Raw genomic sequence first — 20,462 nt, 5'->3', positions numbered from 1 at the left:
CTTGACCATGCTCATCTTGCTTGTTGCGGTATATCCATTTGGTGCCTATTATGTTGTGCTTCCGTGGATCAGGACGCTTAACCAGTTCCCATACATTATTCAGCTCAAACTGTTGAAGCTCTTCTTGCATAGCTTGAATCCCTTCAGGTTCCATGAAGGCTTCTTCAACTTTCTTGGGTTCTGATATTGAGACGAATGTGAAGTGCCCACAGAAATTTGCTAGCTGAGTTGCCCTTGAACGAGTGAGTGGACCAGGTGCATTGATGCTATCAATTATTCTTTCAATCTGCACTTCATTGGCAATGCGAGGATGTACAGGGCGAAGACTTTGCTCTTGGTGTTCACTGTCGTTGTTGGAAGGAATGTCTTCAGGCTGAGCAATGTCTTCATGTTGATCAGGTGCTGAAATGATAAGTTCTTCTTCAGGATGAGCTTCAGAAGGTATAATCTCTCCAGTTCCCATTAGCTTGATTGATTCACTAGATGGAACTTCATCTAGCACACTTGGCAGCTGTTCTCTTTGTGATCCGTTGGTCTCATCGAACCGCACATCCACTGTTTCAACCACTTTGTAATGAAAGAGATTGAAGACTCTGTAGGAGTGCGAATCCTTTCCATATCCAAGCATAAAACCCTCATGTGCTTTTGGTGCAAATTTTGAGGTGTGATGTGGGTCCTTGATCCAGCACCTTGCGCCAAATACTCTGAAGTAACTGACATTTGGCTTTTTGCCAGTAAGGAGCTCATAATATGTCTTGTTCAGTAACTTGTGAAGATAAACACGATTGATTGTATGACATGCAGTATCAATGGCTTCGGGCCAGAATTTTCTTGGAGTCTTGTATTCATCTAGCATCGTTCTGGCCATCTCAATGAGTGTTCTGTTCTTGCGTTCGACGACGCCATTCTACTGTGGCGTGTACGGAGCTGAGAATTCATGTGTGATGCCCAAGGTATCAAGATATGTATCAAGGCCGGTGTTCTTGAATTCAGTGCCATTGTCACTTCTGATGTGCTTTATCTTGGCGCCGTAATTGTTCATAGCTCGATTGGCGAAGCGTCTGAAGACATCCTGCACTTCAGTCTTGTAAAGGATTATGTGCACCCAAGTATATCTAGAGTAATCATTAACAATGACAAAGCCATAGAGGCAAGCAGTAGTAGTAAAAGTTGAGTAGTGAGTGGGACCAAAAAGGTCCATGTGAAGCAGTTCGAAGGGTCGAGTAGTGGTCATGATTGTCTTCGAGGGATGTTTTGCCCTCGTCATCTTCCCCGCTTCACAGGCACCGCATAAGTGATCTTTCTTGAACTTGACGCCCTTGATGCCTATGACATGTTTCTTCTTCGCAAGAGTGTGGAGGTTCCTCATGCCAGCATGTCCAAGCCTCCGATGCCATAGCCAGCATTCTGAAGCCTTTGCTAGAAGACATACTGCAAGCTGTGGTCCTGCTGAGAAATCTACCACGTACAGATCATCTTTTCGATAACCTTCAAACACTAGAGACTTGTCAGATTCCATTAGTACAAGGCAGCGATATTTTCCAAACATTACGATCATGTTCAAATCGCAAAGCATTGAGACAGACATTAAGTTGAAGCCAAGGGATTCAACAAGCATGACTTTATCCATGTTTTGATCCCTTGAGATTGCAACTCTACCTAGACCCAATACCTTACTTTTACCAGTGTCAGCAAATGTGATGTGGCTCTTGTCGCATGGACGTAAGGTTGAGTCCATAAGAAGGCTTCTTTTGCCAGTCATGTGATTTGTACACCCACTATCAATAATCCATTCTGAAGACTTTGAAGACGCTGGTGTCGTACCCTACAGTGCAGTTTGGGGGATAGGCTTCACGAAGAGAATTGTGAAGCAAAAACATTTGACGAACCAGTGGGTTATGAAAACTTAGATCCAGATTAGGACTAATAGGGAGAGTAGCATGCGATTCAGGAACGAAGTACATAATGATGCCATTCGAGCATTTTATCTTGCGTCCTACAAGATTTTGGTTTTCTGCTGGAGACCTTTCCCTGCAAAAGAGAGTTAAGCTTCTTTAACCACCCACATCTTCAAGGGTGGCTTAGAAGCAATAAGTCTAAAGTGCAGCATCTGAGAATTTTGGCTTGGGAGCCCTAGCAAACAGTCTAGCAGGAGGACAATAGTACTCCTAAGAATAGGCAGAATAGTTCTTGGTCATATGAACATGACGGTTTGATGAACGGCTCTCATATTCATATGCCTGAGTATGGTTTCCCTGCAAAACATTTGCGTTAGTGCGACTCAGGTGAGTCCTCTGTCTGTATGAAGCCTTTGGACTGAGGTTTGTCTTCTTCATGTGAGGTGTCATGAAGACATTAACAGGAAGATTTTCCAGACACTTTTTCGGAACCCAGATCTTCTTCATAGGCGGTCCATTCCTACAGTTAGTACCAATGTACCTGGCAAACACTACACCATTCTGATTTTTAAACAATACATAGTTTGCATCAAAGGATTCATCAATGATAATGGGGTTAGCACAGGTGAAGCCAGATAAATTGGATGGATCTGCTGAAGGTTCCTTTGTAGCAACCCACTTGGTTTTGGGGTACTGCTCAGGTTTCCAGTAAGAGCCATCTGCATTTATTTTCCTTACGAACCCTACACCCTCTTTCCTAGGGTTTCGGTTCAGAATCTGCTTTTTCAGGACATCACATAGCGTCTGATGCCCTTTAAGGCTTTTGTACATCCCTGTTTCAAGCAATGTCTTCAACCTAGCATTCTCATCAGCAATAGTAGTGGTATCCTCAGCAGAGGGGTTAGTTACCACATCAACAGTTGAAGATATTGCAACAGCAGTAGCAGTGGAACATTCAGCAACAGAAGTAGCATTATCACGCTCAATGCATTTAAGACAAGGTGGTTCAAATCCTTCCAGAGCAGAACTGATCTGTTCGACGCGAAGTGACTCGTTTTCCTTTTGAAGATCTTCATGAGCCGCTCTCAATTTCTCAAGTTCTTGCTTCCTTTGAAGATAATCATAGGAAAGCTTTTCATGAGTTGTTGAGAGAGTATCATGATGATCTTCAAGTTCCTGACTTAACGTGAAGATTTTTTTATGTCTTCAATTAAGGATTCAGATCGAGTCATTTCAGCACCCAACAGATCATCGCTTCTGTCTAACAGTTTTTGAATATGTTCCATGGCTTTCTGTTGTTCAGTTGCAATTTTAGCGAGTGTTCTGTAATTGGGTTTTGAATCACAATTAGAGTCATCGTCACTAGATGTTTGATAGTGAGTAGTGCGTTTGTTTACCTTGGCACCGCGTGCCATGAAGCAGTAGGTAGGAGTGGAGTAGTCCTTGTCATTTGCATCGGTGTTGGTGATGAGGTCATTGTCTTCAGTGTTGAAGATGGACTTGGCGACGTATGCTGTAGCCAGACTTGCAATGCCAGAATCAGACTCCACCTCTGCCTCCTCAGAAGCGGACTCCTCCTCTGAATCCATTTCCTTGCCAACAAACGCACGTGCCTTGCCAGATGAGCTCTTCTTGTGTGATGAAGACTTTGAGGAAGACTTGGAAGAAGACTTTGAGTATTTCTTCTTCTTCTTCTTGTCGTCAGAGTCATATTCCTTGCTCTTCTTCTTATTTTTGTTCTCATTGTCCCACTGTGGACACTCAGAGATGAAGTGGCCAAGTTTCTTGCACTTGTGACATGTTTTCTTCTTGTAGTCATGAGCAGAAGCTTCATCATTCCTTAAGCTTGATCGTGAAGACTTTCTGAAGCCTTTCTTCTTGGTGAACTTTTGGAACTTCTTCACAAGCATTGCAAGTTCCCTCCCAATGTCTTCAGGATCATCAGAACTGCTGTCAGATTCTTCTTCAGATGAGGAAACAGCTTTTGCCTCCAAGGCACGAGTTCGCCCATAGTTTGGACCGTAGATATCTCTTTTCTCAGAAAGCTGAAACTCATGTGTGTTGAGCCTCTCAAGTATGTCAGACGGATCGAGTGTCTTGAAATCAGGACGTTCTTGAATCATCAGGGCTAGGATGTCAAACCAACTATCAAGTGATCTCAGCAGCGTCTTGACGATTTCATGTTTGGTGATCTCAGTAGCACTAAGGGCTTGAAGCTCATTTGTGATGTCAGTGAGCCGATCAAATGTGTGCTGGACATTCTCATTGTCATTTTGCTTGAAGCGGTTGAAGAGGTTGCGAAGAACGCTGATTCTCTGATCTCTCTGGGTTGAGATGCCTTCATTGACCTTGGAGAGCCAGTCCTAGACCAGCTTGGATGTCTTCAAAGCACTCACACGGCCATACTGTCCTTTGGTCAGATGACCACAGATGATGTTCTTGGCAGTAGAGTCCAGTTGAACGAATTTCTTGACATCAGCAGCAGTGACACCTTCTCTAGCCTTGGGAACACCGTTCTCGACGACATACCATAGGTCGACGTCAATGGCTTCAAGATGCATACGCATCTTATTCTTCCAGTAGGGATATTCAGTTCCATCGAAGACGGGGCACGCATCGGAGACTTTAATTATCCCTGCAGTCGACATAGCTAAAACTCCAGGTGGTTAAACTGAATCACACAGAACAAGAGAGCACCTTGCTCTGATACCAATTGAAAGTGCGTTATATCGACTAGAGGGGGGGTGAATAGGCGATTTTTATGAAAGTCTTCAAAACGTGGAAGTTGTGAAGACAAACAGTAGAGATATGCCTATCACTATGCAGCGAAAGTTAGATTACACTAGGCAAGCCATGGTCAAGTATTCAATAGAGTGAAAGCACAATGACAAGTAGCTGCAGTGTAATAAGGATCAGGTAGGAACAAGTTATGATGCCAAACAAATCATACAGTTACGTTGTGAAGACAAAAGATATAGCAAGCATGCAATGGCTTCACAATGAGTAACAGTAAGTAAAAGGAAGTGAAGATGAAACCAGTGACTCGTTGAAGACAATGATGTGTTGGACCAGTTCCAGTTGTTGTGACAACTGTACGTCTGGTTGGAGCGGCTAGGTATTTAAACCTTAGGACACACAGTCCCGGACACCCAGTCCTGAACACGCAGCCAAGGACACCAAGTCCTCATGTATCCTCCTTGAGCTATGGTCACATAGTCCTCGCCCAATCACTCAGGTAAGTCTTCAAGGTAGACTCCCAAACCTTCACAGACTTCGTTCACTGGCAATCCATAATGTCTCTTGGATGCTCAGAACGCGACGCCTAACCGTTTGGAGGATGCACAGTCCTCAAGTGTAATAAGTCTTCAGATCACTCAGACAAGAAGACTTAAGTGATGCCCAATTTATTCTAGCTCTGGGTGGTTAGGGCTTTCTCCTCGCTAGGAATTTTCTCTCAAAGGCTTCGAGGTGGGTTGCTCTCAAACGACAAAAGCCGTATACTAACTCTGAGCAGCCAACCACTTATGGTTGTAGGGGGTGGGCTATTTATAGCCACTTGGCAACCCGACCTCATTTGTCCGAAATGACCCTGGGTCACTAAGGAACTGACACGTGTTCCAACGGTCAGATTTCAAACTCACGCGACAACTTTACTTGGGCTACAAGCAAAGCTGACTTGTCCGGCTCTGGACAAGATTCAATCTCATTGTCTTCACTCGAAGACATAGGTTTTTGGTTTAGGCATCACTTTAGTCATTCTGACTAGTTCTCCTGGACCCCACTTAACAGTACGGTGGTTCCTATGACTCAACACAAAAGAAAAAGAACTACGAAAGATCTAAGTCTTCGAGCTCCATAGGCTTCATATCGTGTCTTCTTTTGTCATAGTCTTCAATGTGAATATCTTCATATACCACCTTTGACTTCAATGTCTTCATACATTTTTAGGGGTCATCTCTGGTAGCAAAACCGAATCAATGAGGGACTTCTACCTATGTTATCCTGCAATTCTCACAAACACATTAGTCCCTCAACTAGGTTTGTCGTCAATACTCGAAAACCAATAGGGGTGGCACTAGATGCACTTACAATACTGAGCATCTGACTCATATTAGGTTCAGGCTTCTGAAAGATGCTCTCTACAGCTTCACTGTGAAGTTGACAGCCAGATTCGTAGAGATCGCCAGGAGTGGGTAGACCAGTGAGCTCAATGATGTCAAAGGCTTTGGCTTCGTGATGAACGTTTCCTGTCATCCACTCCAGGACCCAAGTCTTCGGATCTCTCTTATACCCGCGGATGTGAAGTGTGGCATAGAATTGGAGCAGCAACTCTTCATTCCAATGCTCTTGGTCAGTGACGAACGACAGCAATCCAACCTCTTTGAAGCAATCCAGAGCTTCTTCCAGACAGGGCAGACCAGCTATTGCTTCAATGTCAAGACGCTTGTGTGGGAAGATGCGACCTTAATTGTAAAGAATGCAGGAGTAATAGCTTCGCTGCGGATAGCTCCAGAACCGATCAGATGATATTCTTTCCCTTGAGTAGGGGTTCCTGGAGCTATTGAAGAATGTGTTGTCTGCTCTGAAGCCATTGATATTGAAGGATCCAGGTGCTGATGCAGGACCTGGGAACCTGGGCAATCTTGGAATTGTCTTTGTATCTAAGGCCTGTGCTCAACATGATAGTCGAACTGAGGACCGGCAGCAGACGCAGGAACAGAAGCAGCGGGATCAGTGGCTTCGCTGACTTCTGGTGCTTTTGTTGGTAAGGGCTCCACATTTGCTTCATCCATGACAGCGTCAGTGGCTTCAGTGGTGTTGGTGGTGGCAGCCTCAAGATTTTCAACCTCCACTTGACGAGTTGGAGGGTCGGTCACAACCACGTTCTCCTCAAGAACTGCTTCTTGGTGGGACGGGGAGTAGCAGCTTGTGCTACTTCTTCTTCATCGGCTGATGCAGCCGGAATGTCTTCAGCAATTTTAGCTTCAGACGCAAAGACTTGAGGCCTTGGACCTTTGCGAAGCCTGCGCAACGCGGGCGACGCATGTGGAGTTGGTGTTGGATGGGCCTCAGAGTCTTCTTCCTCTTGTGGGCGATCAGCCCATGAAGCATCCTGCGCAATTGGCATCAGTGGACGACCAATGCTGATGAGTTCGCTGTGCGTTAGCACAGGCGATGATACCTGTTGGTGCTCGAGCTGAGGAAGAACTGCATCATCTTCAACATGGTCATGGTGACCAATATCTTCAGCAACGATGGGATCAGCTGCTGGAATGTCTTCAGCTTCATGAGCCCCTGTGAAAGCAGGCTCATGGACAGTCAGTTGGCGCTCTTGAGGTTCAGCGTCAGGATGAACCATGGAGATGGGTTCAACAATCAAGGGCTCTGTGGGAGCAGCCTGTTCTTTCTTGGTCTTCCTCTTCTTCTTGGAGGGGGCAGTAGGAGAGGCTTCAGCATGTTTCCTCTTCCTGGCTTCAGCCTCAGCAGTCCTCATCTTCTTCAGTTCTGAAGCGGTTGACCTGGACTTTGGCTTCGGGCCATCATGCTAGTTGGGAAGACAATGGGATTTGCTTCCTGCCTTGATGCGTCGGGTTCAGCCGTAGCGGGCTTCTTTTTCTTCTTTGCAGCCATCCTGGGGTCGATGCCAGGACGCCCAAGGGCCTTGTGCTTCTCAGCCTCATTGTAGGCTTGCACACATCTGTCAGCCAGAACCTTCATGCGCTCACGAGAACCCTGAGCTTCTGCACGTTTCTTGAGAAAGGCTTCCTTGAGCTCGTGCAGCATAATCTTGAAGTTCTTCACTTCTTGTACGCTGAGCTTGGCCATATGCTTCTTGAACTGAGATTTTTCAAAGTCAATCTTCTGCTTCAGTTCAACAATGCTCTGGGCGATAGCTAACACTGAAGCAATGGCGCCATGGAAGGCGACACTGAGGCCAATGGGAAGTTGCAGATCGTCAAAGCTGATGTTGGGCGTGTCAAACCACTCATCAATGAAGTTGTGGATGATTGTTACATCAAAGAGAGGCGGATCATTGAAGATTTCTGCTTCTTCTTTGCTCTTGATGAGTTGCTCAAGAGCGTCATCTGCAAGATCTTCATCACTTGACAGATCAATGGCATCATTGCGCAGAATGGCAGCAGCTGTCAGCTCTTGGCCGGTGTGTGGCAGAGGTATCTTGACCTTCTGGGGCTTGGAGATGCGTGATAAATCTTCAGACTGCACACTGTCTTCAGGAGGTGCAGTTGCCAGTGGCATCGCCCGTGAGATTTTTGGTGCAGAGGCCGGCTTTGAAGCTTTTGGTTGCTTCGGCTTCTTTGGCTTCGGCGCTGCAGGTGCTTCATCGGATTTAGCGTCATCTGCAGGCTCATTCACGGCTGTCCCTTGAACCACGATGTGTGTGGTGAGTCCTTCAAGATTGTAGAAGGGCCCAAGAAGATTGGGTTCAGCTTCGCGAGTTCCATCGGCACGGGGAGCAGAGGGACCAGGGTTGAAATCTAAACCCAAAGTCTTCTTGTTCTGCTTCGCTGAGTTCTGGGCAAACTGGAAGTTGCGCTTCAACAGATTATCGTCACGACACCATAGCAGAGATGACAGGTCAGCATCCGCAGGTTGTGGTCCATTGACCATGCAGGGATAGAAGCCTCGTTCAATGGCTTCATCTCTGGTCCTGGGTTGAAGATTTTTGTAGAGGATGTCTCCCCATGGTCGCTTGATGGCATTCTTTTCAGCATATTCCTTGGTCACAAATCTGTACTTGAACCACTGTTCTGCCCAATAGCGTCAAATCCATTGGATTCGCGTCTTGCGCTGATTGTAATCCTCTTCAGGATCTGTCTTGTACAGCTCTGAGAGGTCATCGGGCAGATCTCTTGATGTTTCTCCATGACGCTTTCTGCCACCCTTCCTTGCTGATTTCTCTAAAGCCATGAACTTTAAACTGAAAGGCTTCAATACGTTCAAAGGCTTCAAAGGCTTTCGCTTGCTGGACGGACAGGAACTGGCTTCGGGAGAATTTATGTGATACTGTAAGAATTCTGTAAATGAATGCAGACTATGAGAACCAAGGGATTCTCCCACGGACATGTACCTGTGATAGCATTAAGGTGTGAGGGAAGGGGAAGAGGTCATATGCATTCTCAGAAGATTTTGAAGATAAATCAGTTTAGAAGACATTGACCTCATCGTGCGAAGACATTCACTCATAGATAAGGAGTTGGTTCCAGATTTGTACGAATCCAGGGATCAGTACAAGTGAGGAATCTAACTACTTTGTGAAGCATAAGTGAATATACTAGGCATGTTATAAGATGCAGTATGAAAGAGATCCAACTTGTGTGAATGGAAACTGCTTGTGGTAGAAAGTGATAAAGCTATAGGATCAAAGGGGCCGTAAAAAGGAAGTTTTATTTACCACACGAAGAACTGCTAGACGGAGTGGAAGAGGAGGCCGAGCAGTTCGATCTTCCGTGCCCTAACTTGGCGATGGAGGACACCTACGGCGACGACGGAGAGGATGATGTCCGCGGTCGGCGTGAAGACAGCGTCGGAGAGGTTGCGGCAGCGAAGCGCTTCGTCGCTGGCGTCGTCGAGGGCTAGCGGTGGCGCTAGGGTTCGTGCGAGAGTGGAAGAAGAGATAATGACTATGGTGAGGCGTGTATTTACAGGTACAGGGGCGGCACTGCGTTATTACATAGGTGCCCCTAGCGATTCGCATCTAAGGGGTACGTGGCCGTCATGCAGCATATCGGGGGTTGTTCCACGTCCCACGCACGCCTGGATTGTCGGGTGGTCGTTCCCACTTCTCCGGGTTTCAGGTGAAGGAATGATCATTGAATACAGACTTAATGTTTGTCTTTGTATCTTCTGCTGACAAGCACGCAGAGAAGACATTCGACAGTTTCAATAGAATGCATATGATTTGGAGAGATAGAGTTTGAGATAGAAAGCATAGAGAGGTTAGGGTCCGATCACATTCACTTAGTTCAAAAGATTCAACAAGAAGACATAGCTATAAGTGAATTCTGTAGAGGACAGAACACTAGTATATATATATATATATATATATATATATATATATATATATATATATATATATATATATATATATATATATAATCAACATAGTGAAGATAATCATGAAGACATGTTGAGATTGAAGCCAAACCAAATGTGAAGACATAGCAAATGTAACGCCATGAGTGAAACACTTCAAACCGAACATTTGGTGGTGGTGTTACCCACCGTATAGGAAGTATTAGACCCATACACGGCGCAGAATTATCGTGGCGCTCCGAAGTCAAATTCCACATTAATGTATTCACACTTAGAATGTATGTCTTCATTGATTGAAGATATACTTCACTTCATGTGTTGCAGATCTAAGTCATCAATATGCATAAGGGTTAGGATGTGTGCCTGATCACAGGACATTTGAGGATTCCAAGATATTTAGCTCACACCGTAACTTGCAAAACCTCTTCTCATCCAAGGGCTTGGTGAAGATATCTGCCAATTGCTCTTCAGTGTTGACGTGTATGATATCAATGTCTTCCTTCACAACATGATCTCTGAGAAAGTGATGACAAATTTCAATGTGCTTTGTCTTCGAGTGCTGAAATGGGTTGTTGGCAATCTTGATGGCGCTTTCGTTGTCGCAGTAGAGTGGCACTTGCTTCAGATGAATGCCATAGTCCTAGAGAGTTTGCTTCACCCACAGAAGCTGAGCGCAGCAAGATCTAGCAGCAATGTATTCAGATTCAGCAGTGGAGAGAGATACACAGTTCTGCTTCTTTGAAGACCAACATACAAGTGATCGTCCCAGAAAGTGACATGTGCCCGATGTAGACTTGCGATCCACCTTGTCATCAGCATAATCAGCATCCGAGAATCCAACCAGATCAAACTCTGAGCCCTTTGGATACCATAATCCTAGAGTTGGAGTGTGAGCCAAATATAGAAGAATTCGCTTCACAGCTAAGTGATGCGACTCCTTTGGTGCCGCTTGAAATCGAGCACACATGCAAACACTAAGCATAATATCTAGCCTAGATGCACATAGATAAAGCAAAGAACCAATCATGGAGCGGTATACCTTTTGATCAAACTCTTTACCATTGTCGTCAGGACCCAGATGATGCTTGGCTGGCATTGGCGTCGTGAAGCCTTTGCAGTCTTGCATACCGAACTTCTGCAGGCAATCTTTGAGATACTTTGCTTGAGATATGAAGATGCCGTTGCGTTGCTGTCGTATTTGAAGACCGAGGAAGAACTTCAGCTCTCCCATCATGGACATCTGATATTGCTCTTGCATCATATATCCAAACTCTTCACTGTACTTCTGATTGGTGCAGCCGAAGATAATGTCATCCACATATATTTGGCACACAAACAGTTCACCATCATATGTCTTCGTGAAGAGAGTGGGGTCTAGGGAACCATGTATGAAGCCTTTGCTCTTCAGGAAGTATTTGAGTGTGTCATACCAGGCCCGAGGGGCTTGTTTGAGGTCATACAGTGCCTTGTTGAGCTTGTATACCATGTCAGGATGTTTGGGATCTTCAAAGCCAGGCGGTTGTGCAACATACACCTCTTCTTCAATCTTGCCATTGAGAAAGGTGCTCTTCACATCCATTTGATATAGAAGTATGTTATGATGATTTGCATAGGCCAGCAGTATGCGTATGGCTTCAAGTCTAGCCACAGGAGCAAATGTTTCATCGAAGTCAATGCCTTCCACTTGAGTATATCCTTGAGCAACGAGACGGGCTTTGTTTCTGACAACTTGACCATGCTCATCTTGCTTGTTGCGGTATATCCATTAGGTGCCTATTATGTTGTGCTTCCGAGGATCAGGACGCTTAACCAGTTCCCATACATTATTCCGAGGATCAGGAGACCTTTCCCTGCAAAAGAGAGTTAAGCCTTCTTAGCCACCCACACCCTCAAGGGTGGCTTAGAAGCAATAAGTCTAAGTGCAGCGTCTGAGAACTTTGGCTTTGGAGCCCTAGCAAAATGTCTTGCAGGCGGACAAAAGTACTCGTAAGAATAAGCAGAATAGTTCTTGGTCTTATGAACATGGCGGTTCAATGAAACGCACTCATATTCATAGGCCTGAGTATGGTTTCCCTGCAAAACATTTGCGTTAGTGCAACTCAGATGAGTCCTCTGTCTGTATGAAGCCTTTGGGCCGTATGAAGCCTGTGGTCTGGGGTTAGTCTTCTTCATCTGCGGTGTCATGACGACATTCACAAGAAGATTTTCCAAACACCTTTTGGGCACCCAGATCTTCTTCATAGGCGGTCCATTCCTGCAGTTAGTACCAATGTACCTGGCAAACACTTCACCATTCTGATTCTTAAACAGTTTATAGTTTGCATCAAAGGATTCATCAATGACAATGGGGTTAGCACAAGTGAAGCCAGATAGATTGGATGGATCTGCTGAAGGTTCCTTTGCAGCAACCCATGTGGTTTTGGGGTACTTCTCAGGTTTCCTGTAAGAGCCATCAGCATTCATTTTCCTTACGAACCCAACACCCTCTTTCCTAGGGTTTCGGTTGAGGATCTGTCTTTTGAGGACATCACATAGTGTCTGATGCCCTTTGAGACTTTTGTACATCCCTGTTTCAAGCAATGTCTTGAACCTAGCATTCTCATCAGCAATAGCAGTGGTATCCTCAGTAGAGGGGTTAGTTCCCACATCAACAGTTGAAGATATTGCAACAATAGCAGCAGTAGAACATTCAGCAACAGAAGTAGCATTTTCACGCTCAATGCATTTAAGACATGGTGGTTCAAATCCTTCCTGAGCGAAACTGATCTGTTTGGCGCGAAGTGACTCATTTTCTTTTTGAAGATCTTCATGAGCCGTTCTCAATTTCTCAAGATCTTGCTTCCTTTGAAGATAATCATAGGAAAGCTTTTCATGAGTTGTTGAGAGCGTTTCATGACGACTAGGTCTGGAATTTGAGCCGAGTCGAGCCAGCTCGACTCGACTCGCTAGAGCTCGTTTCATTAGTGAGCTTGCTCGGCTCGACTCGTTATTATTAACGAGCTCAAATCCAAGATTGGCTCGGCTCGTATAACTCACGAGCTGGCTCGTTTAGCTTGTTAATCTCGTTAAAGATATGAACATAAAACCCTCAAATATTATAAAAATTATTATGTATATATTAAACATATATATCACTAAACAATAGTAATTTCCTTGTAACGCATGAGTCTCTCCTAGGCGGTTGGTCCTTCAACGGCTGGGCTTTGTGTTGTGCGCCTGGGACATAGGGTGCTGAGTGGTTGATCTTTTGTACCGAGCCTAACGAGTTACACGAGTACTCATGAGATTGGCTCGTTTAACTTGGTCTATAAACGATCTTAAACTAAAACTTGGCTCGACTCGTTATTCTTCGAGTTCGAGTCGATTCGAGCCGAGTCACGAGCTACTTGTTTAGCTCACGAGCTTCGAGCTTTTTTTCCAGACCTAATGAAGACTTTCAAGTTCCTCATACTTAATGTGAAGATTTTTTATGTCTTCAATTAAGGACTCAGATCGAGTCATTTCAGCGCCTAACAGATCATCGCTTTTGTCTAACAGTTTTTGAATATGTTCCATAGCTTTCTGTTGTTCAGTTGCAATTTTAGCAAGTGTTTTGTAGCTGGGTTTTGAACCACAATCAGAGTCATCGTCACTAGAAGTTTGATAGTGAGTAGTGCGTGAGTTTACCTTGGCACCGCGTTCCATGAAGCAGTAGGTAGGAGCAGAGTAGTCCTTGTCATTTGCATCGGTGTCGGTGGTGAAGTCATTGTCTTCAGTGTTGAAGATGGACTTGGCAACGCATGCTGTAGCCAGACTTGCAATGCCAGAATCGGACTCCTCCTCAGACTCCACCTCCGCCTCCTCAGAAGCGGACTCCTCCTCTGAATCCATTTCCTTGCCAACAAACGCACGTGCCTTGCCAGATGAGCTCTTCTTGTGTGATGAAGACTTTGAGGAAGACTTGGAAGAAGACTTTGAGTATTTCTTCTTCTTCTTGTTGCCATAGTCATATTCCTTGCTCTTCTTCTTCTTTCTGTTCTCATTGTCCCACTGCGGACACTCAGAGATGAAGTGGCCAGTTTTCTTGCACTTGTGGCATGTTTTCTTCTTGTAGTCATGAGCAGAAGCTTCATCATTCCTTGAGCTTGATCGTGAAGACTTTCTGAAGCCTTTCTTCTTGGTGAATTTTTGGAACTTCTTCACAAGCGTAGAAAGTTCCTTTCCAATGTCTTCAGGATCATCAGAACTGCTGTCAGATTCTTCTTCAGATGAGGAGACAGCTTTTGCCTTCAAGGCACGAGTTCGCCCATAGTTTGGACCGTAGATATCTCTTTTCTCAGAAAGCTGAAACTCATGTGTATTGAGCCTCTCAAGTATGTCAGACGGATCGAGTGTCTTGAAATCAGGACATTCTTGAATCATCAGGGCTAGGGTGTCAAACGAACTGTCAAGTGATCTCAGTAGTGTCTTGACGACTTCATGCTTGGTGATCTCAGTAGCGCCAAGGACTTGAAGCTCATTCGTGATGTCAGTGAGTCGATCAAATGTGAGCTGTACATTCTCATTGTCATTTCTCTTGAAGCGGTTGAATAGGTTGCGAAGGACACTGATTCTCTGATCTCTCTGGGTTGAGACGCCTTCGTTGACTTTGGAGAGCCAGTCCCAGACTAGCTTAGATGTTTCCAAAGCACTCACGCAGCCATACTGTCCTTTGGTTAGATGACCACAGATGATATTCTTGGCAGTAGAGTCCAGTTGAACGAACTTCTTGACGTCAGCAGCAGTGACACCTTCTCCAGCCTTGGGAGCACCATTCTTGACGTCATACCATAGGTCGACGTCAATGGCTTCAAGATGCATGCGCATCTTATTCTTCCAGTAGGGATATTCAGTTCCATCGAAGACGGGGCACGCAGCGGAGACTTTAATTATCCCTGCAGTCGACATAGCTAAAACTCCAGGTGGTTAAACCGAATCACACAAAACAAGGGAGAACCTTGCTCTGATACCAATTGAAAGTGCGTTATATCGACTAGAGGGGGGTGAATAGGCGATTTTTATGAAAGTCTTCAAAACGTGGAAGTTATGAAGACAAACGATAGAAATAAACCTATTACCCTACAGCGGAAGGTAGACTACACTAGGCAAGCCATAGTCAAGTATTCAATAGAGTGAAAGCACAATGACTAATAGCAGCAATGTAGTAAGGATCAGGTAGGAAGATATTATGAAGCCTAACAGAACACGCAGTCACTCAGTGAAGATAAAAGATAGTGCAATCATACAATGACTTCACAAGGAGTAACAGTACGTAAAGAGAAGGGAAGGATGAAACCAGTGACTCGTTGAAGACAATAATGTGTTGGACCAGTTCCAGTTGCTGTGACAACTGTACGTCTGGTTAGGGCGGCTAGGTATTTAAACTTGAGGACACACAGTCCCGGACACCCAGTCCTGAACACGCAGCTCAGGACACCCAGTCCTCACCGTATTCCCCTTGAGCTAAGGTCACACAGACCTCGCCCAATCACTCTGGTAAGTCTTCAAGGTAGACTCCCAAACCTTCACAGACTTCGTTCACCGGCAATCCACAATGTCTCTTGGATGCTCAGAACGCGACGCCTAACCGGCTGGAGGATTCACAGTCCTCAAGTGTAATAAGTCTTTAGATCACACAGACAAGAAGACTTAAGTGATGCCTAATTCTCTTTGGCTCTGGGTGGTTAGGGCTTTATCCTCGTAAGGAATTCTCTCTCAAAAGCTTCGAGGTGGGTTGCTCTCAAACGACAAAAGCCGTATACTAACTCTGAGAAGCCAACCATTTTTGGTTGTAGGGGGTGGGCTATTTATAGCCACTAGGCTACCCGACCTGATTTGTCTGAAATGACCCTGGGTCACTAAGGAACTGACATGTGTTCCAATGGTTAGATTTCAAACTCACACGGCAACTTTACTTGGGCTACAAGCAAAGCTGACTTGTCCGACTCCGGACAAGATTCGCTCTCATAGTCTTCACTCTAAGACATAGGTTTTGGTTAAGCATCACTTCAATCATTCTGAATGGTTCTCTTGGACCCCACTTAACAGTACGGTGGTTCCTATGACTCAACAAAGAAGAAGAAAAAGAACTACGAAAGATCTAAATCTTCGAGCTCCATAGGCTTCATGCGATGTCTTCTCTTGTCATAGTCTTCAATGTGAATATCTTCATATACCACCTTTGACATCAATGTCTTCATACATTTTTAGGGGTCATCTCTGGTAGGAAAACCGAATCAATGAGGGACTTCTACCTGTGTTATCCTGCAATTCTCATAAACACATTAGTCCCTCAACTAGGTTTGTCGTCAATACTTCAAAACCAACTAGGGGTGGCACTAGATGCACTTACAGTGAATACATTCATCGAGACCTCACCGTCATTCCCATAGTTGGTCCTGGGGGCATAGGAAAAACAACTCTCACTCAGTATATATACAACAGCGAAGAAGTGCAAGCTCATTTCAAAATAAGAGTTTGGATGTGTGTATTTGTTGACTTTAGTGTGTATAAATTGACACAAGAGATTGTGAGCTCTATCCCTTAGGATGAAGACGAACAAAATGACAAAGCAGATAACGAGGTACAAAACTTGGACCAACTTCAGAAATTAATTAAAAGAAGACTGAAAATAGGAGATTTTTACTTATTTTGGACGATATATGGAAATATGGTAATGAAGACGAGTGGAAAATATTTTTAATTCCCGTTCAAAATGGGCAAGGAAATGGTGATACTATTCTAGTCACAACTCGATTCCTTGAGGTAGCTGAAATGGTAAAGAAAGACGATAAAGCATTACAACTAGAGGGTTTGGAGCCGAAAGAATATTGGATCCTTTTTCTAGTATGTGTTTTTGATGAAACTAATGAACGATATAATGATAATAACTTACTTGAAATCGGCGAGAAAATTGTGGAAAAATTGAAGGGTTCTCCTCTTGAAGCAAAAACCGTGGGTAGATTGCTGAGAAAAAATATATCTGTAGATCATTGGACAAGAGTTCTTGAAAGCAAAGAATGGGAATCACAGACTAGCGATCATGATATTATGCCCGCATTAAAGCTTAGCTACGATTACCTCCCTTTTCACCAGCAACAATGCTTTTCCTCGTGTGCACTATTTCTGGAGGATTACATGTTTGACCGTGAGGAGCTAATTCATTTCTGGATAGGACTTGAAATTATACACCCATATCATAGAATCAAAAGAATTGAAGATATAGGGTGTAACAACTTGAATGACTTAGTTAATTCTGGATTGTTTTAAGAAAGAAACAAGCGATTCGTATGAATACTATGTTATGCATGACCTACTACACGATTTAGCATTGAAGGTTTCCTCACAAGAATGTCTACATATATCCTCTTCTAGTCCAAGAGCTGTAGATTTTGTACCATCTGTCTATCACGTGTCCATTAGTATGAGTGATCACGACGATAGTGAGGATGGAGTTGCGAAAGAAAAAATTAGGAAATAATTGGATAAAATAAAGGAGATGTTAAAATTTGAAAACCTGGGCAATCACTACCGGAATCGCCCCCTATGCCGACGGCCAGGGCCGTCGGCATAGGCATGAGTCCCGTCGGGTAGGCCTATGCCGACGGCCCCCATCGGCATAGGGCCGTCGGCAACATATGCGTCGGCACAGCCAGGGAGGCCGTCGGCATAGAAAAGCCATCGGCATATATGATACACCGACGGGGGCCGTACATCTATGCCGACGGCCCTGGCCGTCGGCAACTATCACGCCTAACGGCGGCCGCCGTCAAGTCTGCCCAACGAATGGTCGCCACGTGGCACCACTATGCCGACGGCCTAGCCGTCGGCTTAGTCAAAAACTATGCCGACGGCTCAACCGTCGGCATAGGTGTGCCACGTGGTGACCAGCCGCTACTCTAGGACCAGGGCTATGCCGACGGCTGGGCCGTCGACATAGTTTAAAACTAAGCCGACGGCAAGGCCATCGGCATAGTCCTTCATACAGAGCTCCCAGTAGCTGACACGTGGGCGCCTATGCCGACGGCCTAGCCGTCGGCATAGTTTTTAAACTAAGCCGACGGCTAGGCCGTCGGCATAGGTGCCACGTGTCAGCTACTGGGAGCTCACGCTAGCCCTATGCCGACGGCCTAGCCGTCGGCATAGTTTGCTTTTGCTTTTTTTCTTTCTTTTTTCTGTTTGTTTTCAGATCAAGTCAATTCAAATAGCAGCACATATCAGCAGATATATATGATGGGATAGACATATAAAACACAACGGGATATCATCCGGCACCATCACAACAATATATGCATAAGCATTATCACACACAAGTCTCTAAATGAACATCATCACAACCAACATAAGCATAAGCATATAGAGAAGCACACAAGTCATCTAAATGATCATCACCACACACAAGTCATCTCAAGCATCATCACCACACAAGGATCATCGAGCACCGCGGAGGTCGTCACCGCCAAGACGACCAAAGCCCAGGTCGTCACTGCTAGCGGCAGCGCTACCGCCAAGACCGCCTTCGCCTCCACCTCCGCCTCCGCCTCCGTGGATCGAAGTGGTCGGGCTCCGTGTCTCCGGAGTGCTGCGAAGACCACCGCCAACGGTAGATCCACCTGTTCCCTGGATGTTGAAAAGACATATTCACGGGATATATGACTGTGTTGAAAGGCATGACATGCTTTGGGTTAATAGATTGGGGATGAACTAACCGGCGAGGGGCCAGCGTTCTGTGCCACAAACTCCTCAAAGCTCATCAGCACTGGTTGTGCTGGAGGGCATTGTGCTGGAGGGAAGTGAGGACACCTGCCGGCCGCCATATCCTGAAAAGCCTGCTGCATCTGGCTATCCCTCTTCACTTGGTGTTCATAAAGCCTCTGATGCCACGCCAAGGTCTCCTGGCGTGTGTACTCCATGTAGGCCTACGGTATGACATGATGGAACTCATAAAACTACTAAATGCGGAAAATGAAGTGAGCAATGAAGATAAGAGGGAAAATACTTACAGATTGTTGCTCCTGAAAGAGGGACTATGTACTAGTCACTGGCTGGCTCGTGCGCTGGCTCAGGCTCGGGTCGATCCGACGAAGCTATGTGTAGGAGATACTAGGAGTGATCACAACATCGAGAACCGCCTCCCGACCGTGCTCCTTGGGCCCCATCCTCACCACCGCCATGTCGTCCAGAGGCGCCGCAATGGGGTCAGGTGTGTCAGGATGTAACTTCAGATATGCTTCGGAGTAGGCCTTCTTCCCCCCTGCGGTCTTCTTGCCGTAGTACTTGGGCTCGCCAGGCTTGGGGTCCTTCCGCGTATGGGCGATCTCCCACGCCTGCATGTGTGAGAGCGGCCGCTTCAGTTTCTCCTCCTGCACCACCAAACAGAGGTTAGTCATACATAAGAAAGTGATGGTAAATAGAAGAAGAAGAATGTTTAATGGGGTTAGTCATACATTAACTGCCTTGTGGAGATAGTGGTTTCGGTTTCCCTGAGCATGTACTCCCTCTGTCCCTCGGTTAGCCTTATTTTTGGTTCTCATAGCCGCCCAGGCTCCAGCCTCATCACACCAAAGATCCACCAATGCCGCCCAGTACTCGTCTTTTCCATAACACCAATTTGGACACACCTACATAATAAAAGCATAATGGCATGTAGGTGTGTCCAAATTGGTGTTATGGAAGCATAAAGCATAAAGCATAATGTACCACAAGGTAATGAAAGCATAATGAAATCATAATATATGAAAGCATAATGAAAAATCTTTTATACTTACCGCCAAGAACTCGGGCCTCTCCAAGGTGATGCCCATCCTCCGCGCTTCTTCCTTGGTCATCTTCACACCAAGAACGTCGTGGTAGTATGTGGAGATGGCCACATAGCGCACCTCGTACTGCATCTGGCGGGCCTTCTTCTTGCATTGGCGCAACACGATCTGGTCCGCTCTAGCCATGTGCTCCTGAAGAACTCAATAGAATTTCTACAATCATGCATGAAACAAGAATGGAAGAAGCCATGAGTTGAATCATTCATGAAACTAGAATGGACTTGTTCTTCTGAAGAGAACTCACCCAGAAAGTAGTGATCACGACCTTGGCATGGGTCTCATGGTCCGCGTGGCGGGCCGCTTCCCAGTGGTCCCAGCTCGTGGGCAAAACCCGACGGTCCGGCTGCCTGACTGGCTCAGGACAGTACAACCCCGGCCAATATAACTTCAGCAAGACGGTGATGAGGCCGTTGGGAATACGGACCCCTTTAGAATATATCCAGTTGCTGCAAAAGAATGAACTATTAGCATGTGACAAGCAAAATAAATAACAACCAGAATAAGCATGTGACAAGCAAAATAATGAACCACTTACTCTTTTCCCGTGGGCTCAATGAGCCACTTCTACTCCTCAGTAGCAGGAACCTGCTTTGGTAGCTTTGCGTTGCCATGCAGCCACCCCTTCTTGTCAACCCCCTTCTCGTCACCACCATCATCCCCGCCACCACCCTCC

The 20,462-nt window shown here is 45.5% G+C and overlaps 1 pseudogene; it reads left to right on the top strand.

Annotated features, from left to right (window-relative positions):
- Window positions 1–20,462, top strand: part of LOC119357060 — an 80,030-nt pseudogene that overhangs the window by 19,789 nt on the left and 39,779 nt on the right.

Source organism: Triticum dicoccoides, chromosome 1A, assembly GCF_002162155.2.
Source record: "Triticum dicoccoides isolate Atlit2015 ecotype Zavitan chromosome 1A, WEW_v2.0, whole genome shotgun sequence".
NCBI classification, from domain to species: domain Eukaryota; kingdom Viridiplantae; phylum Streptophyta; class Magnoliopsida; order Poales; family Poaceae; genus Triticum; species Triticum dicoccoides.
Note: the sequence above shows the minus strand (reverse complement) of the source record. Positions and strands in the feature narration are given on the sequence as shown.